This window comes from Camelus dromedarius, chromosome 27, assembly GCF_036321535.1.
Source record: "Camelus dromedarius isolate mCamDro1 chromosome 27, mCamDro1.pat, whole genome shotgun sequence".
Taxonomy (NCBI): domain Eukaryota; kingdom Metazoa; phylum Chordata; class Mammalia; order Artiodactyla; family Camelidae; genus Camelus; species Camelus dromedarius.
Genome location: NC_087462.1, coordinates 26,830,111 through 26,849,858, shown reverse-complemented (window position 1 = coordinate 26,849,858; position 19,748 = coordinate 26,830,111).

Sequence of the window (19,748 nt, the reverse complement as noted above, 5' to 3'; positions counted from 1 at the left end):
GTGCTAGATGAACGAACCTCTCTTCACATGCTCAGTTCTGAGAGATACATTTTTGTGAAAGCCGTCCTTCACATAGCTTGTTGGGAATACAAAGTTTCTTTTCAATTGCATGCTCAATTCCATACAGATATATGGGAATGGACTAGCTCAATCTCGGTTTTACACTGAAACCTGCAGGAACTTCAAACCTGCACTAGGAAACAGCCTGAGAAACCAGAGTAAAAGTTTCTAGGGCAACCACTTCCCTTTCTGCTAGATGAACGAAATTCTCTCCACATGCTCAGTTCTGAGAGATACGTGTGTGTGAAAGCCGTCTCTCACCTAACTTGTTGGGAACACAAAGTTTCTTTTCAGTTGCAAGCTTCACTCCATACATATACATGGGTATCTACTAGCTCCAACTCGGTTTTACTGTGAAATCTGCAGGAACTTCAAACCTGCACTAGGAAACACGCTGAGAAACCAGAGTAAAAGTTTCTCGTGCAACCACTTCCCTTTGTGCTAGATTAACGAACTTCTCTCCACATGCTCAGTTCTGAGAGATACGTGTGTGTGAAAGCCGTCCTTCACCTAGTTGTTGGGAACACAAATTTTCTTTTCAGTTGCAAGCTCCACTCCATACATATATATGGGGAGGGACTAGCTCCAACTCGTCTTTACAGTGAAAACTGCTGGAACTTCAACCGGCACAAGGAAACAAACTGAGAAACCAGAGTATAAGATTCACCTGCAACCCGTTCACTTTTTGCTAGGTGAAAGAACGTCTCTCCACATGCTCAATATTGAGAGATAAGTGTGTGTGAAAGCCGTCCTTCACCGAGTTGTTGGGAACACAAAGATTCTTTTTAGTTGCAAACTCAACTTCATACATATATTTGGGGATGGACTTGCTCCAACTCGGTTTTGCAGTTAAAACTGCATTAATTTCAAACCGGCACTAGGAACCAGACTAAGAAACCAGAGTAAAACTTTCCCCTGCAATTTTTCCCTTTGTGCTAGATGAACGAATGTCTCTCCAGATGCTCAGTTCTCAGAGATACGTGTGTGTGAAAGCCGTTCTTCACCTAGCTTGTTCTGAACACAAAGTTTCTTTTCAATTGCAAGCTCAAATCCATACATATATATGGGGAGGTACAAGCTCCAACTCGGTTTTACAGTGACAACTGCAGGAAATTCAAACCGTCACAAGGAATCAGACTGAGAAAGCAGAGTAAACGTTTCTCCTGCAACCAGTTTCCTTTGTGATAGATGAACGACCGTCTCTCCACATGCTCAGTTATGAGAGATACGTCTGTGTGAAAGCCGTTATTCAACTAGTTGTTGTGAACACAAAGTTTCTTTTCAGTTGCAAGCTCAACTCCATACATATACATGGGGTTGGACTAGATCCAACTCGGCTTTACAGTGAAATCTGCAGGAACTTCTAAATGGCACTAGGAAACAGACTGAGAACCAGAGAAATACTTTCCCCTGCAACCCGATCCCTTTGTGCTAGATGAACGAACCTCTCTTCACATGCTCAGTTCTGAGAGATAAGTGTGTGTGAAAGCCGTCCTTCAACTAGCTTGTTGGGAACACGAAGATTCTTTTCAGTTGCAAACTCCACTCCATTCATATACATGGGTATCTACTAGCTCCAACTCGGTTTTACAGTGAAAACTGCAGGAACTTCAAACCGGCACATGGAAACACACTGAGAAACCAGAGTAAAAATTTCTCCTGCAACCACTTCCATTTGTGCTAGATGAACGAACTTCTCTCCACATGCTCAGTTCTGAGAGATACGTGTGTGTGAAAGCCGTCCTTCACATAGCTTCTTGGGAACACAAAGTTTCTTTTCAGTTGCAAGCTCAATTCCATACATATATATGAGGAGGGACTAGCTCAAACTCGGTTTTACACTGAAAATGCAGGAACTTCAATCCTGCACTAGGAAACAGCCTGAGATACCAGAGTAAGTTTCCGCTGCAACAACTTCCCTTTGTGCTAGATGAACGAACATCTCTCCACATGCTCAGTTCTGAGAGATACGTGTGTGTGAAAGCCGTTCTTCACATAGTTCTTGGGAACACAAAGATTCTTTTTACTTGCAAGCACAACTTCATACATATATATGGGGATGGACTTGCTCCAACTTGGTTTTTCAGTGAAAACTGCAGGAACTTCAAACCGGGACTAGAAACCAGACTGAGAAACCAGAGTAAAACTTTCCCCTGCAATATTTTCCCTTTGTGCTAGATGAACGAACCTCTCTTCACATGCTCAGTTCTGAGAGATACATTTTTGTGAAAGCCGTCCTTCACATAGCTTGTTGGGAATACAAAGTTTCTTTTCAATTGCATGCTCAATTCCATACAGATATATGGGAATGGACTAGCTCAATCTCGGTTTTACACTGAAACCTGCAGGAACTTCAAACCTGCACTAGGAAACAGCCTGAGAAACCAGAGTAAAAGTTTCTAGGGCAACCACTTCCCTTTCTGCTAGATGAACGAAATTCTCTCCACATGCTCAGTTCTGAGAGATACGTGTGTGTGAAAGCCGTCTCTCACCTAACTTGTTGGGAACACAAAGTTTCTTTTCAGTTGCAAGCTTCACTCCATACATATACATGGGTATCTACTAGCTCCAACTCGGTTTTACTGTGAAATCTGCAGGAACTTCAAACCTGCACTAGGAAACACGCTGAGAAACCAGAGTAAAAGTTTCTCGTGCAACCACTTCCCTTTGTGCTAGATTAACGAACTTCTCTCCACATGCTCAGTTCTGAGAGATACGTGTGTGTGAAAGCCGTCCTTCACCTAGTTGTTGGGAACACAAATTTTCTTTTCAGTTGCAAGCTCCACTCCATACATATATATGGGGAGGGACTAGCTCCAACTCGTCTTTACAGTGAAAACTGCTGGAACTTCAACCGGCACAAGGAAACAAACTGAGAAACCAGAGTATAAGATTCACCTGCAACCCGTTCACTTTTTGCTAGGTGAAAGAACGTCTCTCCACATGCTCAATATTGAGAGATAAGTGTGTGTGAAAGCCGTCCTTCACCGAGTTGTTGGGAACACAAAGATTCTTTTTAGTTGCAAACTCAACTTCATACATATATTTGGGGATGGACTTGCTCCAACTCGGTTTTGCAGTTAAAACTGCATTAATTTCAAACCGGCACTAGGAACCAGACTAAGAAACCAGAGTAAAACTTTCCCCTGCAATTTTTCCCTTTGTGCTAGATGAACGAATGTCTCTCCAGATGCTCAGTTCTCAGAGATACGTGTGTGTGAAAGCCGTTCTTCACCTAGCTTGTTCTGAACACAAAGTTTCTTTTCAATTGCAAGCTCAAATCCATACATATATATGGGGAGGTACAAGCTCCAACTCGGTTTTACAGTGACAACTGCAGGAAATTCAAACCATCACAAGGAATCAGACTGAGAAAGCAGAGTAAACGTTTCTCCTGCAACCAGTTTCCTTTGTGATAGATGAACGACCGTCTCTCCACATGCTCAGTTATGAGAGATACGTCTGTGTGAAAGCCGTTATTCAACTAGTTGTTGTGAACACAAAGTTTCTTTTCAGTTGCAAGCTCAACTCCATACATATACATGGGGTTGGACTAGATCCAACTCGGCTTTACAGTGAAATCTGCAGGAACTTCTAAATGGCACTAGGAAACAGACTGAGAACCAGAGAAATACTTTCCCCTGCAACCCGATCCCTTTGTGCTAGATGAACGAACCTCTCTTCACATGCTCAGTTCTGAGAGATAAGTGTGTGTGAAAGCCGTCCTTCAACTAGCTTGTTGGGAACACGAAGATTCTTTTCAGTTGCAAACTCCACTCCATTCATATACATGGGTATCTACTAGCTCCAACTCGGTTTTACAGTGAAAACTGCAGGAACTTCAAACCGGCACATGGAAACACACTGAGAAACCAGAGTAAAAATTTCTCCTGCAACCACTTCCATTTGTGCTAGATGAACGAACTTCTCTCCACATGCTCAGTTCTGAGAGATACGTGTGTGTGAAAGCCGTCCTTCACATAGCTTCTTGGGAACACAAAGTTTCTTTTCAGTTGCAAGCTCAATTCCATACATATATATGAGGAGGGACTAGCTCAAACTCGGTTTTACACTGAAAATGCAGGAACTTCAATCCTGCACTAAGAAACAGCCTGAGATACCAGAGTAAAAGTTTCTCCTGCAACCACTTCCCTTTGTGCTACATGAACGAACATCTCTCCACATGCTCATTTCTGAGATACGTGTGTGTGAAAGCCGTTATTCACATAGTTGTTGGGAACACAAAGATTCTTTTTAGTTGCAAGCTCAACTTCATACATATAGATGGGGATGTTCAAGCTCCAACTCGATTTTACAGTGAAAACTGCAGGAACTTCAAACCGGCACTAGGAAACAGCCTGAGAAACCAGAGTGAAAGTCTCCCCTGCAACCCGTTCCCTTTGTACTAGATGAACGAACGTCTCTCCACATGCTCAGTTCTGAGAGATAAGTGTGTTTGAAAGCCGTCCTTCACCTAGCTTGTTGGGAACACAAAGTTTCTTTCCAGTGGCAAAATCCACTCCATACATATATACGGGGAGTTTCTAACTCCAACTCAGTTTTACAGTGAAAACTGAAGGAACTTCAAACCGGCAGTAGGAAACAGCCTGAGAAACAAGAGTGAAAGACTCCCCTGCAACCCGTTCCCTTTGTAATAGATGAACGAAAGTCTCACCACATGCTAAGTTCTGAGAGATAAGTGTGTGTGAAAGCCGTCCTTCACCTAGCTTGTTGGGAACACAAAGTTTCTTTTCAGTGGCAAACTCAACTCCATACATATATAAGGTGAGGTATTAGTTCCAACTCGATTTTACAGTGAAAACTGCAGGAACTACAAACCGGCACTAGGAAACAGCCTTAGAAACCAGAGTAAAAGTTCCCACTGCAACCCGTTCCCTTTGTGCTAGATGAACGAACGTCTCTCCACATGCTCAGTTCGGAGAGATATGTGTGTGTGAAAGCCGTCCTTCACCTAGCTTGTTGGGAACACAAAGTTTCTTTCCAGTGGCAAAATCCACTCCATACATATATACGGGGAGTTTCTAGCTCCAACTCAGTTTTACAGTGAAAACTGCAGGAACTTCAAACCGGCAGTAGGACACAGCCTGAGAAACCAGAGTAAATGTCTCCCCTGCAACCCGTTCCTTTTGCACTAGATGAACGAACGTCTCACCACATGCTAAGTTCTGAGAGATACGTCTGTGTGAAAGCCGTCCTTCAACTAGTTGTTGGGAACACAAAGTTTCTTTTCAGTTGCAATCTCAACTCCATACATATACATGGGGATGGACTAGATCCAACTCGGTTTTACAGTGAAAACTGCAGGAACTTCAAACCGGAACAAGGAATCAATCTGAGAAACCAGAGTAAAAGTTTCTCCTGCAACCCGTTCCCTTTGTGCTAAATGAAAACAAGTCTCTCCACATACACAGTTCTGAAAGATACGTATGTCTGAAAGCCATCCTTCACCTTGTTGTTGGGAACACAAAATATCTTTTCAGTTGCATGCTCAACTCCATACATGTATATGGGGATGGACTGGTTCCAACTCGGTTTTACAGTGAAAACTGCAGGAACTTCAAACCGGACCTAGGAAACAGCCTCAGAAACCAGAGAAAAAGTTTATCCTGCAACCCGTTAACTTTGTGCTAGATGAACGAACGTCTCTCCACATGCTCAGTTCTGAGAGATATGTGTGTGTGAAAGCCGTCATTAACCTAGCTTGTTGGGAACACAAAGTTTCATTTCAGGGGAAAACTCCACTCCATACATGTATATGGGGTGGTACTAGCACCATCTCGATTTTACAGTGAAAACTGCAGGAAATACATACCGGCACTAGGAAACAGCCTGATAAACCAGAGTAAAAGTTTCCCCTGCAAACCGTTCCCTTTGTGCTAGATGAAAGAACGTCTCTCCACATGCTCAGTTCTGAGAGATACGTGTGTGTGAAAGCCGTCCATCACCTAGTTTCTTGGGAACACAAAGTTTCTTTTTAGTGGCAAACTCCACTCCATATATGTACAAGGGGAGGGACAGGATCCAACTCAGTTTTACAGTGAAAACTGCTGAAACTTCAAACCGGCACTAGGAAACAGCCTCAGAAACCAGAGTAAAAGAATCTCCTGCAACCCGTTAACTTTGTGCTAGGTGAACGAACGTGTCTCCACATGCTCATTTCTGAGAGATAATTGTGTGTGAAACCCGCCCTTCACATAGCTTGTTGGGAACACAAATTTCTTTTCAGTGGCAAACTCCACTCCATACCTATATATGGGGGGGGACTATCTCCAACTCGGTTTTACAGTGAAAACGGCAGGAACCTCAAACTGGCATTAGGAAACAGCCTGAGAAACCAGAGTAAAAGTTTCCCTTCAACCCGTTCCCTTTTTGCTAAATGAACTAACGTCTCTCCACATGCTCAATTCTGAGAGATAAGTGTGTGTGAAAGCCGTCCTTCACCTAGTTGTTGGGAACACAATGTTTCTTTTCAGTTGCAAGCTCATCTCCATACATATACATGGTGAGGGACTAGCTCCAACTCGGCTTTACAGTGAAATCTGCAGGAATTTCTAAATGGCACTAGGAAACAGACTGAGAACTAGAGAAATACTTTCCCCTGCAACCCGATCACTTTGTGCTAGATGAACGAACCTCTCTTCACATGCTCTGTTCTGAGAGATTCGTTTGTGTGAAAGCCGTACTTCAACTAACTTGTTGGGAACACAAAGTTTCTTTTCAGTTGCAAACTCCACTCCATACATATACATGGGTATCTACTAGCTCCAACTCGGTTTTACAGGGAAAACTGCAGGAACTTAAAACCAGCACAAGGAAACACACTGAGAAACCAGAGTAAAAGTTTCTCCTGCAACCCGATCACTTTGTGCTAGATTAACGAACGTCTATCCACATGATCAGTTCTGAGAGATAAGAGTGTGTGAAAGCCGTCCTTCACCTAATTGTTGGGAACACGAAGTTTCTTTTCAGTTGCAAGCCAAACTACATACATATACATGGGGATGGACTAGCTCCAACTCGGCTTTACAGTGAAAGCTGCAGGAACTTCAAACCGGCACAAGGAAACACACTGAGAAACCAGAGTAAAAGTTTCACCTGCAACCACTTCTCTTTGTGCTAGATGAACGAACTTCTCTCCACATGCTCAGATCTGAGAGATACGTGTGTGTGAAAGCCGTCCTTCACATAGCTTCTTGGGAACACAAAGTTTCTTTTCAGTTGCAAGCTCAATTCCATACATATATATGAGGAGGGACTAGCTCAAACTCGGTTTTACACTGAAAATGCAGGAACTTCAATCCTGCACTAGGAAACAGCCTGAGATACCAGAGTAAGTTTCCGCTGCAACAACTTCCCTTTGTGCTAGATGAACGAACATCTCTCCACATGCTCAGTTCTGAGAGATACGTGTGTGTGAAAGCCGTTCTTCACATAGTTCTTGGGAACACAAAGATTCTTTTTACTTGCAAGCACAACTTCATACATATATATGGGGATGGACTTGCTCCAACTTGGTTTTTCAGTGAAAACTGCAGGAACTTCAAACCGGGACTAGGAACCAGACTGAGAAACCAGAGTAAAACTTTCCCCTGCAATATTTTCCCTTTGTGCTAGATGAACGAACCTCTCTTCACATGCTCAGTTCTGAGAGATACATTTTTGTGAAAGCCGTCCTTCACATAGCTTGTTGGGAATACAAAGTTTCTTTTCAATTGCATGCTCAATTCCATACAGATATATGGGAATGGACTAGCTCAATCTCGGTTTTACACTGAAACCTGCAGGAACTTCAAACCTGCACTAGGAAACAGCCTGAGAAACCAGAGTAAAAGTTTCTAGGGCAACCACTTCCCTTTCTGCTAGATGAACGAAATTCTCTCCACATGCTCAGTTCTGAGAGATACGTGTGTGTGAAAGCCGTCTCTCACCTAACTTGTTGGGAACACAAAGTTTCTTTTCAGTTGCAAGCTTCACTCCATACATATACATGGGTATCTACTAGCTCCAACTCGGTTTTACTGTGAAATCTGCAGGAACTTCAAACCTGCACTAGGAAACACGCTGAGAAACCAGAGTAAAAGTTTCTCGTGCAACCACTTCCCTTTGTGCTAGATTAACGAACTTCTCTCCACATGCTCAGTTCTGAGAGATACGTGTGTGTGAAAGCCGTCCTTCACCTAGTTGTTGGGAACACAAATTTTCTTTTCAGTTGCAAGCTCCACTCCATACATATATATGGGGAGGGACTAGCTCCAACTCGTCTTTACAGTGAAAACTGCTGGAACTTCAACCGGCACAAGGAAACAAACTGAGAAACCAGAGTATAAGATTCACCTGCAACCCGTTCACTTTTTGCTAGATGAAAGAACGTCTCTCCACATGCTCAATATTGAGAGATAAGTGTGTGTGAAAGCCGTCCTTCACCGAGTTGTTGGGAACACAAAGATTCTTTTTAGTTGCAAACTCAACTTCATACATATATTTGGGGATGGACTTGCTCCAACTCGGTTTTGCAGTTAAAACTGCATTAATTTCAAACCGGCACTAGGAACCAGACTAAGAAACCAGAGTAAAACTTTCCCCTGCAATTTTTCCCTTTGTGCTAGATGAACGAATGTCTCTCCAGATGCTCAGTTCTCAGAGATACGTGTGTGTGAAAGCCGTTCTTCACCTAGCTTGTTCTGAACACAAAGTTTCTTTTCAATTGCAAGCTCAAATCCATACATATATATGGGGAGGTACAAGCTCCAACTCGGTTTTACAGTGACAACTGCAGGAAATTCAAACCGGCACAAGGAATCAGACTGAGAAAGCAGAGTAAACGTTTCTCCTGCAACCAGTTTCCTTTGTGATAGATGAACGACCGTCTCTCCACATGCTCAGTTATGAGAGATACGTCTGTGTGAAAGCCGTTATTCAACTAGTTGTTGTGAACACAAAGTTTCTTTTCAGTTGCAAGCTCAACTCCATACATATACATGGGGTTGGACTAGATCCAACTCGGCTTTACAGTGAAATCTGCAGGAACTTCTAAATGGCACTAGGAAACAGACTGAGAACCAGAGAAATACTTTCCCCTGCAACCCGATCCCTTTGTGCTAGATGAACGAACCTCTCTTCACATGCTCAGTTCTGAGAGATAAGTGTGTGTGAAAGCCGTCCTTCAACTAGCTTGTTGGGAACACGAAGATTCTTTTCAGTTGCAAACTCCACTCCATTCATATACATGGGTATCTACTAGCTCCAACTCGGTTTTACAGTGAAAACTGCAGGAACTTCAAACCGGCACATGGAAACACACTGAGAAACCAGAGTAAAAATTTCTCCTGCAACCACTTCCATTTGTGCTAGATGAACGAACTTCTCTCCACATGCTCAGTTCTGAGAGATACGTGTGTGTGAAAGCCGTCCTTCACATAGCTTCTTGGGAACACAAAGTTTCTTTTCAGTTGCAAGCTCAATTCCATACATATATATGAGGAGGGACTAGCTCAAACTCGGTTTTACACTGAAAATGCAGGAACTTCAATCCTGCACTAAGAAACAGCCTGAGATACCAGAGTAAAAGTTTCTCCTGCAACCACTTCCCTTTGTGCTACATGAACGAACATCTCTCCACATGCTCATTTCTGAGATACGTGTGTGTGAAAGCCGTTATTCACATAGTTGTTGGGAACACAAAGATTCTTTTTAGTTGCAAGCTCAAATCCATACATATAGATGGGGATGTTCAAGCTCCAACTCGATTTTACAGTGAAAACTGCAGGAAATTCAAACCGGCACTAGGAAACAGCCTGAGAAACCAGAGTGAAAGTCTCCCCTGCAACCCGTTCCCTTTGTACTAGATGAACGAACGTCTCTCCACATGCTCAGTTCTGAGAGATAAGTGTGTTTGAAAGCCGTCCTTCACCTAGCTTGTTGGGAACACAAAGTTTCTTTCCAGTGGCAAAATCCACTCCATACATATATACGGGGAGTTTCTAACTCCAACTCAGTTTTACAGTGAAAACTGAAGGAACTTCAAACCGGCAGTAGGAAACAGCCTGAGAAACAAGAGTGAAAGACTCCCCTGCAACCCGTTCCCTTTGTAATAGATGAACGAAAGTCTCACCACATGCTAAGTTCTGAGAGATAAGTGTGTGTGAAAGCCGTCCTTCACCTAGCTTGTTGGGAACACAAAGTTTCTTTTCAGTGGCAAACTCAACTCCATACATATATAAGGTGAGGTATTAGTTCCAACTCGATTTTACAGTGAAAACTGCAGGAACTACAAACCGGCACTAGGAAACAGCCTTAGAAACCAGAGTAAAAGTTCCCACTGCAACCCGTTCCCTTTGTGCTAGATGAACGAACGTCTATCCACATACCCAGTTGTGAGAAATAAGTGTGTGTGAAAGCCGTCCTTCACCTAGATTGTTGGGAACACAAACATTCTTTTCAGTGGCAAAACCACTCCATACATGTATATGGGGTGGGACTGGGTCCAACTCGGTTTTACAGTGAAAACTGCAGGAAATTCAACCCGGCACTAGGAAACAGCCTGAGAAACCAGAGTATAAGTTTCTCCTGCAAACCGTTCCCTTTGATCTAATGAACGAACGTCTCTCCACATGCTGGGTTCTGAGATGTAAGTGTGTGTAAATGCCGTCTTTCAACTTGCTTGCTGGTAACACAAATTTTCTTTTCAGTGGCAAAATGCACTCCATACATGTATATGGGTAGGGACTAAATCCAACTCGGTTTTACAGTGAAAACAGCAGGAACTTCAAACCGGACCTAGGAAACAGCCTGAAAATCCAGAGTAAAAGTTTATCCTGCAAACCGTTCCCTTTGTGCTAGATGAACGAACGTCTCTCCACATGCTCAGTTCGGAGAGATATGTGTGTGTGAAAGCCGTCCTTCACCTAGCTTGTTGGGAACACAAAGTTTCATTTCAGGGGCAAACTCCACTCCATACATGTATATGGGGTGGTACTAGCACCATCTCGATTTTACAGTGAAAACTGCAGGAAATACATACCGGCACTAGGAAACAGCCTGATAAACCAGAGTAAAAGTTTCCCCTGCAAACCGTTCCCTTTGTGCTAGATGAAAGAACGTCTCTCCACATGCTCAGTTCTGAGAGATACGTGTGTGTGAAAGCCGTCCATCACCTAGTTTCTTGGGAACACAAAGTTTCTTTTTAGTGGCAAACTCCACTCCATATATGTACAAGGGGAGGGACAGGATCCAACTCGGTTTTACAGTGAAAACTGCTGAAATTTCAAACCGGCACTAGGAAACAGCCTCAGAAACCAGAGTAAAAGAATCTCCTGCAACCCGTTAACTTTGTGCTAGGTGAACGAACGTGTCTCCACATGCTCATTTCTGAGAGATAATTGTGTGTGAAACCCGCCCTTCACATAGCTTGTTGGGAACACAAATTTCTTTTCAGTGGCAAACTCCACTCCATACCTATATATGGGGGGGGACTATCTCCAACTCGGTTTTACAGTGAAAACGGCAGGAACCTCAAACTGGCATTAGGAAACAGCCTGAGAAACCAGAGTAAAAGTTTCCCTTCAACCCGTTCCCTTTTTGCTAAATGAACGAACGTCTCTCCACATGCTCAATTCTGAGAGATAAGTGTGTGTGAAAGCCGTCCTTCACCTAGTTGTTGGGAACACAATGTTTCTTTTCAGTTGCAAGCTCATCTCCATACATATACATGGTGAGGGACTAGCTCCAACACGGCTTTACAGTGAAATCTGCAGGAATTTCTAAATGGCACTAGGAAACAGACTGAGAACTAGAGAAATACTTTCCCCTGCAACCCGATCACTTTGTGCTAGATGAACGAACCTCTCTTCACATGCTCTGTTCTGAGAGATTCGTTTGTGTGAAAGCCGTACTTCAACTAACTTGTTGGGAACACAAAGTTTCTTTTCAGTTGCAAACTCCACTCCATACATATACATGGGTATCTACTAGCTCCAACTCGGTTTTACAGGGAAAACTGCAGGAACTTAAAACCGGCACAAGGAAACACACTGAGAAACCAGAGTAAAAGTTTCTCCTGCAACCCGATCACTTTGTGCTAGATTAACGAACGTCTATCCACATGATCAGTTCTGAGAGATAAGACTGTGTGAAAGCCGTCCTTCACCTAATTGTTGGGAACATGAAGTTTCTTTTCAGTTGCAAGCCAAACTACATACATATACATTGGGATGGACTAGCTCCAACTCGGCTTTACAGTGAAAACTGCAGGAACTTCAAACCGGCACAAGGAAACACACTGAGAAACCAGAGTAAAAGTTTCTCCTGCAACCACTTCCATTTGTGCTAAATGAACGAACTTCTCTCCACATGCTCAGTTCTGAGAGATACGTGTGTGTGAAAGCCGTCCTTCATATAGCTTGTTGGGAATACAAAGTTTCTTTTCAATTGCAAGCTCAATTCCATACATATATATAGGAGGGACTAGCTCAATCTCGGTTTTACACTGAAACTTGCAGGAACTTCAAACCTGCACTAGGAAACACCCTGAGAAACCAGAGTAAAAGTTTCTCGTGCAACCACTTCCCTTTGTGCTAGATGAACGAACTTCTCTCCACATGCTCAGTTCTGAGAGACACGTGTGTGTGAAAGCCGTCCTTCACCTAGTTGTTGGGAACACAAATTTTCTTTTCAGTTGCAAGCTCCACTCCGTACATATATATGGGGAGGGACTAGCTCCAACTCGTCTTTACAGTGAAAACTGCAGGAACTTCAACCGGCACTAGGAAACAGACTGAGAAACAAGAGTATAAGATTCACCTGCAACCCGTTCACTATTTGCTAGATGAAAGAACGTCTCTCCACATGCTCAATATTGATAGATAAGTGTGTGTGAAAGCCGTCCTTTACCGAGTTGTTGGGAACACAAAGATTCTTTTTAGTTGCAAGCTCAACTTCATACATATATTTGGGGATGGACTTGCTCCAACTCGGTTTTACAGTTAAAACTGCATTAATTTCAAACCGGCACTAGGAACCAGACTGAGAAACCAGAGTAAAACCTTCCCCTGCAATCTTTTCCCTTTGTGCTAGATGAACGAATGTCTCTCCAAATGCTCAATTCTCAGAGATACGTGTGTGTGAAAGCCGTTCTTCACCTAGCTTGTTGGGAACACAAAGTTTCTTTTCAATTGCAAGCTCAACTCCATACATATTCATGGGGTTGGACTAGATCCAACTCGAATTTACAGTGAAAACTGCAGGAAATTCAAACGGGCACTAGGAAACAGACTGAGAAATCAGAGTAAAAGTTTCCCCTGCCACCCATTCCCTTTGTGCTAGATGAACGATTCTCTCTACAAATGCTCAGTTCTGAGAAATATTTGTGTGTGAAAGCTGTCATTAATCTAGCTTGTTGGAACACAAAGTTTCTTTTCATTTGCAAGCACAACTCCATACATATACATGGGGAGGTTATAGCTCCAACTCTGTTTAAAAGTGAAAACTGCAGGAATTTCAAACTGGCACTAGGAAACAGACTGAGAAACAAGAGTAATAGTTTCTCCTGCAACCCGTTCCCTTTGTGCTAGATGAAAGAACGGCTCTCCACATGCTCAGTTCTGAGAGATACGTGTGCGTGAATGCCGTTCTTCACATAGCTTGTTGGGAACACAAAGATTCTTTTCAGTTGCTAGCTCAACTCCATACATATATATGGGGAGTTACTAGCTCCAAATCCGTTATACAGTGAAAAATGCAGGATCTTCACACAGACACTAGGAAAAAGCCTGAAACCCGAGAGTAAAAGTTTCCCTTTCAATCCGTTCACATTTTGCTAGATGAACGAACGTCTCTCCACATGCACAGTCCTGAGAGATACATGTGTGTGAAACCTTCCCTCACCTAGCTTTTTGGGAACACAAAGTTTCTTTTCAGTTGCAAGCCCCACTCCATAAATATAAATGGGGAGGGACAAGCTCCAACTCGGTTTTCCAGTAAAAACTGAAGGAACTTCAAACCGGCACTAGGAAACATACTGAGAAACGAGATTAAAAGTTTCTCCTGCAAACCATTCCGTTTGTGCTAAATAAAAGAACGTCCCTCCACATGCTCACTTCTGAGAGATAACTGTGTTTTAAAGAAGTCCTTCACCTAGCTTGATGGGGACACAAAGATTGTTTTCAGTTGCATGCACAACTCCATACATATATATGGGAAGGGACTAGCTCCAACGCGTTTTTACAGTAAAAAATGCAGGCACTTCAACCCGGCACTAGGAAATAGACTGAAAAACCAGAGTAAAACTTTCTCCTACAACCAGTTCCCTTTGAGTTAGCTGAACGAATGTCTCTCCACATGCCTGTTCTGAGAGATAAGTTTGTGTGAAAGCCGTCCTTCAACTTGCTTGTTGGGAACACAAAGTTTATTTTCAGTTGCCAAAACCACTCCATACATATATATGGGGAGGTACTAGCTCCAACTCGGTTTTACAGTGAAATCTGCAGGAACTTCAAACAGGCACTAGGAAACAGACTGAGAAACCAGAGTAAAAGTTTCTCCTGCAACCACTTCCCTTTGTGCTAGATGAACGAACATCTCTCCACATGCTCAGTTCTGAGAGATACGTGTGAGTGAAAGCCGTCCTTCATATTGCTTGTTGGGAACACAAAGTTTCTTTTCAGTTGCAAGCTCAAATCCATACATATATAAGGGGAGGGAGTAGCTCCAACTCCGTTTTACAGTGAAAACTGCAGGAACGTCAAACCGGCACTAGGAAAAAGCCTGAGACGGAGAGTAAAAGTTTCCCTTTCAATCCGTTCCCATTGAGCTAGATGAACGAACGTCTGTCCACATGCACAGTTCTGAGAGATACGTGTGTGTGAAAACCTTCCTTCACCTAGGTTTTTGGGAACACAAAGTTTCTTTTCAGTTGCAAGCTCCACTCCATACATATAAATGGGAATGGACTAGCTCCAACTCGGTTTTACAGTAAAAACTGCAGGATCTTCAAACCGGCACTAGGAAACAGACTGAGAAACGAGATTAAATATTTCTCCTGCAAACCGCTCCGTTTGTGCTAAATGAACGAACGTCTCTCCACATGCTCACATCTGAGAGATAAGTGTGTTTGAAAGAAGTCCTTCACTTAGCTTGTTGGGGACACAAAGATTGTTTTCAGTTACAAGCACAACTCCATACATATATATGCGGTGGGACTAGCTCTAACACGATTTTACAGTAAAAACTGCAGGAACTTCAACCCGGCAATAGGAAACAGACTGAGAAACCAGAGTAATACTTTATCCTGAAAACCGTTCCCTTTCAGCTAGATGAAGGAAACTCTCTCCACATGCCCAGTTCTGAGGGATATTTGTGTGTGAATGCCGTCATTCACCTAGCTTGTTGGGAGCACAAAGTTTCTATTCAGTTGCAAGCTCAACTCCATACATATACATGAGGAGGGTATAGCACCAACTCGGTTTTACTGTGAAAATTGCAGGAAATTCAAACCGGCACTAGGAAACAGACTGAGAAACCAGAGTAAAATTTCTCCTGCAACCCTTTCCCTTTGTGCTAGATGAACGAATGTCTCTACACATGCTCAGTTCTGAGAGATAAGTTTCTGCGAAAACTGTCCTTCAACTAGCTTGTTGGGAACACAAAGTTAATTTCCAGTTGTTAACTCCACTCCATACATATACATGGGGAGGGACTAGATCCAACTCCGTTTTACAGTAAAAACTGCAGGAACTTCAACCCGGCACTAGGAAACAGACTGAGAAACCAGAGTAATACTTTATCCTGGAAACCGTTGCCTTTCAGCTAGATGAATGAACCTCTCTCCACATGCTCAGTTCTGAGAGATATTTGTGTGTGAAAGCCATCATTAACCTAGCTTTTTGGGAACACAAAGTTTCTTTTCAGTTGAAAGTTCAACTCCATACATATACATGGGGAGGGTAGAGCTCCAACTCTTTTTAACAGTGAAAACTGCAGGAAATTCAAACCGGCACTAGGAAACAGACTGATAAACCAGAATACTAGTTTCTCCTGCAACCAGTTCCTTTGTGCTAGATGAAAGAACGGCTCTTCACATGCTCAGTTCTGAGATATATGTGTGTGTGAATGCCGTTCTTCACCTAACTTGTTGGGACCACAAAGTTTCTTTTCAGTTGCAAACTACATCTATAGATATATATGGGGAGGAATTAGCTCCAAATCGTTTTTATAGTGAAAACTGCAGGAACTTCAAACCAGCACTATAAAACAGACTGAGAAACTAGAGTTAAAATTTCTCCTGCAAACTGCTCCATTTGTGCTTGCTGAACGTGCGTCTCTCCACATGCTCAGTTCTGTGAGATAAGTGTGTGTGAAAGCTTCCTTCACATATCTTGTTGGGAACACAAAGTTTCTTTTCAGTTGCCAGCTACACTCCATACGTCTATATGGGGATGTTCTAGCTCCAATTCAGTTTTACAGTGAAACTTGCAGGAACTTCAAAACTGCAATAGGAATGAGACTGAGAATCCAGTGTAATAGTTTCTCCTTCAAACCATTCCATTTTTGCTAGATGAACGAACGTCTCTCCACATGCTCAATTCTAAGAGATAAGTGTGTGTGAAAGCCGTCCTTCACCTAGCTTGTTGGTAACACGAAGTTTCTTTTCAGTTGCTAACTACACTGCATACATATATATGGGGAGTTACTAGCTCCAAATCGGTTTTACAGTGAAAACCGCAGGAACTTCTAACCGGCTCTAGGAAACAGTCTCGGAAACCAGTGTAAAAGTTTCTCCTGCTACCCGTTCCCTTTTTGCTAGATGAACAAACTTCTATCCATATGCTCTGTTCTGAGAGATATGTGTGTGTGATAGCCGTCCCTAACCTAGGTTTTTTGGAATGCAAATTTTTCTTTCAGAAACAAACTACTCTCCATACATATGTATGGAGTGGTACCAGCTCCAACTCTGTTTTATAGTGAAAACTGCTTGTATTCCAAACAGCACTAGGAAACAGACCGAGAAACCAGCGTAATTGTTTCTCCTGCATCCCATTATCTTTGTGCTAGATGAACGAATGTCCCTCCCCATGGTTATTTCTGACAGATAAATGTGTGTGAAAGAGCTCCTTCACCTAGCTTGTTACATTAAGTTATTTTAGTTCCTAAAACCCTACATTCATTTATAAGGTGAGGGACTAGCCGCCACTTTGGTTTACAATGATATCTGCATGAAGTTCAAACCGACAATAGGAAAAATACTGAGAAAACAGTATAATTGTTTCAACTGCAATCCATTACCTTTATGCTATATGAACGAACGTCTCTCCTCAAGCTCATTTCTGAGAGATAATTGTCCATGAAAGCCATCTTTCACCTTTCTTCCTGGGAACACAAAGTTTCTTTTCTGTTGGAAACAACACTGCATATATATTTATTGGGATGTACTAGCTCCTACTCTGTTTTGCTCTGAAAGCCGAATGAACTTCAAACTGGCAGTAGGAAACAGACTAAGAACCCATTATAAGTCTTTCTACTGAAACCACTCTCTTTTCTAGATGAACGAACATCTCTCTATATGTTGAATAGTGAGTGTTAAGTGTGTGGAAAGTCTTCAATCTTCTAGGTTGTTGGGAACACATTTTGTTTTCTGTTGGAAACTGCCCTACATACATATATATGGGGATTACTATTTCCAACTCAGCTTTACAGAAAAACTCCATGAAATTTTAACCGGATCTAGGATAAGATACTGAGAAACCAGAGTAATTTTTTCTGCTACAGTCCATTCCATTTATACTGGATGATCGAACTTCTCTTCTCATTCTCAATTCTGACAGATAAATATTTGTGCATGGCATCAGAAACCTTACTTGTTGGGAAAACTGTTTCTTATCAGTGTGTAAATACACTACATGCATATATATGGGGAGGTACTAGCTCCAACTCGGTTTTACAGTGAAAACTGCGTGAACTTCAAAGCGGCACTCTGAATCATACTGTGAGTCCAGGGTAAGTGTTTCTATTTCAACCCTTTTCCTTTTTATAGATGAACGAACTTCTCTCCACTTGCACAATTCTGAGTGTTAAGTGTGTGTGAAAGTCTTCAATCAAATTTTTTGTTGGGAACACACAGTTTCTTATGAGTGGGTAAATTCACTACATTTGTATAAATGTGGAGATACTAGTTACAACTCTTATTTACAATGAAATCTGCACGAAATTCAAACCAGCACTAGGAAGCATAGTGAGAATCCAGTGTAGGTGTTTCTCCTGCAAGCCATTCCCTTTATGCTTGACAAATGAATGTCTCTCCACATTCTCAATATTCAGAACTGAATGAGTGTTGAAGCCATCCTTCACCTACCTTGTTGAAAACCCAGAGTTTCAGTCCAATGGAAATTACTTTTCTTTCATATATATAGGAACTTTCTAGCACGGACTCGGTTTTATACTGCAAACTGCTTTTATTTGAAACCGGCTTTGAGAAACATGCTGACAACTCAGAGAATCTGTTTCTGTATATCACTTAACCTTCAATGCTGGATGAAAAAACTCCTCTCCACAGGCTTACTTCTGACATCTGAATTTGTTTTGGAGACGACCTTCACCTAACTTGTTTGAAAACCAGAGGTTTTGTTATAGGGGAACTAAGCTACTTACGTATCTAAGGGCAGGCGCTCACTCCAACGTGGTTTTCCACACTAAATCGCTTTTACATTGAAAACGGCGTTAGGAAACATGCTGAAATTTTAGAGAATGTGTGTCTGTAATACCTCTGCATTTTATTCTGCATGAAGAAACTCCTCTCAACATGCTCAATTTTCATAACTCTATGAGTTTGGAAGCTGTAATTCACCTAGCTTGTTGGAAACCCAGAGTTTCAGTCCAAGGTAAACTACGCTGCTTCCATATATATCAGGATGTAATAGTACGAACTCAATTTTAAACTGCAAATCGCCTTTACTTGAAATTGGCTATGAGAAACATGCTGAGAAATCAGAGTAATTGTTTCTGTATGTCCCTTAACCTTCAATGCTGGATGAAGGAACGCCACTCCACAAGCTCACTTTGGATATCTGAATGTGTTTTGGAGCCATTCTTCAACTAACTTGTTGGAAACGCAGAGTTTCTTGTATAGAGGAGTTAAGCTGCTTACATATCTAAGGGAGACACTCGCTCCAACGCGGTTTTCCACTGTAAACCGGTTTTACATTGAAAATGGCGGTAGGAATCCTGCTGAGAAATCACAGAGTATGTGTGAAGAATACCTCTGCATTCTATGCTCTATGAAAGAACTTCTCTCCACATGCTCAATTTTCAGAGCTGTATGATTTTGGAAGCCGTACTTCACCTAGGTTTTTGGAAACCCTGAGTTTCAGTTAAGGTAAACTAAGCTGCTTTCATATATATAGGGATGAACAAGCACGAACTCGGTTTTACACTGCAAACGGCTTTTAGTTGAAACCGGCCTTGAGAAGCATGCTGAGAAACCAGAGTAAATGTTTATGTATGTCACGTAACCTTTAATGCTGGATAAAAGAACGCCTCTTCACAAGCTCACTTCTGACATCTGTATTTGTGTTGGAGCCGTCCTTCCCCAACTAGTTGGAAACCCAAAGTTTCCTGTATAGGGGAACTACGCTTCTTACATATGGAAGGGGAGGCACTCGCTCTAAAGCGGTTTTCCA